The sequence below is a fragment of the Penaeus vannamei genome, chromosome 6 (genome assembly GCF_042767895.1).
Source record: "Penaeus vannamei isolate JL-2024 chromosome 6, ASM4276789v1, whole genome shotgun sequence".
Lineage (NCBI taxonomy): Eukaryota > Metazoa > Arthropoda > Malacostraca > Decapoda > Penaeidae > Penaeus > Penaeus vannamei.
Window position 1 is genome coordinate 31,354,645 of NC_091554.1, and position 2,500 is coordinate 31,357,144.

Sequence of the window (2,500 nt, forward strand, 5' to 3'; positions counted from 1 at the left end):
ACACGTTTTGGGGTGATTAAAATCATCCCCAAGAACGCATAAATAGGGAGAGGTGTCGTGGTACATGTAACCAGGGAGCATCACTTACGTAGCCTAATGAACTCAAAAATGATGTTTTTTTTTCTGGCGGCTGTTTATGGCGAGGAACACTTCGTTACCATGAATAAAAAGAGGTGAATTTTGGTTTTATTTCTGGTGATCATGACAATGTCGAGTAAATTATATAAATAATTATGTATCTAGCTATGTATGACATCTCGTTGTGCACTCCTATTGGCTGAACGTGATGACATCATTAGCTCCGCCCCCTTTTTGATCTCGACAATCTGAACGATATTTTATGATTTTTTTTTTCGGTGTAATTACTTTCATAAAAATGATTCGGTAATAACAATATCAAAAACATAGAAAAAAATGACCCAAAGCAAAAAAATCTAACATTTGTAGTGAATAAGGATGAAGAGGCATAGGTAACTATGAAGTTGCCAACAAGGGTTTTCACAAGGAGTGGGGCTACCTGTGTAAAAGTACCTCGGAAGTAGAAAAAGGGCCAGGAAAATGAAGTTACTGTGTGTGTGTGTGTGTGTGTGTGTGTGTGTGTGTGTGTGTGTGTGTGTGTGTGTGTGTGTGTGTGTGTGTGTGTGTGTGTGTGTGTGTCTTTCTAATTTCATGCGTATTATGCTTGGATAACAAAGCATAAACATTGGAAAGGGAGAGGTTAAATTTAGACTAAGAAGGAATGAGAATAATACAGGAATAAAAAGGGATGGAGGTAACTCGGAGATAGGAAATGACTACGATAACAAGGAATAGGGGAGAATCGGAAAAAGACAAGATGCGGAGAGGGAAGAAGAGGGGAGAGAACAACAACAAAACAAAAAATATGGAAAGAAGACAAACAAGAAGAAGAGGCAATAACAGAAGCAGAAGGCGAATGGAAGGGCGAAGAATGGCAAGGAGAGGCGAAAGAGAGAAAAAAGGAGAAAGAAAGAATAACAAAAGGAGACCAGTAAAAGACGAGGAAGAAGATGGAGAATCAAGAGAAGGAGTAGAAGGAAAATAGAAAAAGAAAAGAAAGGGGAATGGGCGACGGAGGAGAATGAGAAGAATTGAGAGAAATAAAATAAGAGGTAGAAAAATAAGAGGTTATGAATAACAAAGAAAACAGAAGTAGTAATAAGAAGGACGATAAAAATGAATTGAATTAAGAGAAAAAAAATGAAGAGGCAAACAACACATATAAAGGAAAATAAGAATGAAGATAATTAGGAGACGGAAGACGAGAAAAATAAACCGTAAAAAGAATTGGACAAAAATAGAAAGAATAAAGTACCGAAGAAAAAGAATGGAGAAAATGGGAAAAGGAAAGGGTGAGTGAAAAAGAGAATAGAAACACGAATGCATATGAAACTAGAATGTAAAGACGAATGGAGGCAATATGACGATAATAGAAAGATAATAGATAATAGCAATAAAATGATAATGATGAAGATAATAACAAGAATAATAATAATATGAATAACAGATTTAGTTTTTTTTTCAATAATGATTAGAACAATGATAATAATAACTATAATAATCATGGTCAGAACAATAACAATAATACTAACAATAACAGTAATAATAGTGAGAAAAGAAAGAAAAAAAGAATAGATATGAGAATTCGAAAGAAAAGAAATCAAATCAAATAATAACGGAGAGATAGAGAGAGAGTGGGATAGAGAGAGGGATAGAGAGAGGGAGAGAGAGAGAGGGGAAGGGAGGGAGGGAGGAAGAGAGAGAGAGAGGGGAAGGGAGGGAGGGAGGAAGAGAGAGAGAGAGAGGGAGAGGGAGAGGGAGAGGGAGAGGGAGAGGAGAGGGAGAGGGAGAGGGAGAGGGAGAGGGAGAGGGAGAGAGAGAGAGAGAGAGAGAGAGAGAGAGAGAGAGAGAGAGAGAGAGAGAGAGAGAGAGAGAGAAGAGAGAGAGAGAGGGAGAGAGAGAGAGAGAGAGAGAGAGAGAGAGAGAGAGAGAGAGAGAGAGAGAGAGAGAGAGAGAGAGACAGACAGATAGAAAGACAAAGAGAAAAACAAAGAAAGACGACAAAAAAAAAGAGGAATAAACGAAAAGCGAGAAACGAGAGCACAGGAGCGAGGGGCGTGGGAGGTCACGGGATTTAACTCGATCCTCAAGGTTAAGGGCGAGACTGGGCCTTGACCACGAGCCCCGAGGCCGACGCTCAAGGTCGCCGACGCCCTCCCTGTTGGCGGGTGGGCGGCGCACGTCAGAAGAGGAAGAGGGAGAGAGAAAAAAGAAGACAATAAGATAAAAAAGGAAGAAAATAAGATTAAAAAAAGGAAGAAAATAAGATAAAAAGAAAGAAAATAAGATTAAAAAAGGAAGAAAATAAGATAAAAAAGGAAGAAAATAAGATAAAAAAAGGAAGACAAAGAATAAAAAGACGAGAGAGAGATAATGAAAAAAGGAAGACATACAAGCGGTTGGTCGGCGCACGTGAGAAGAG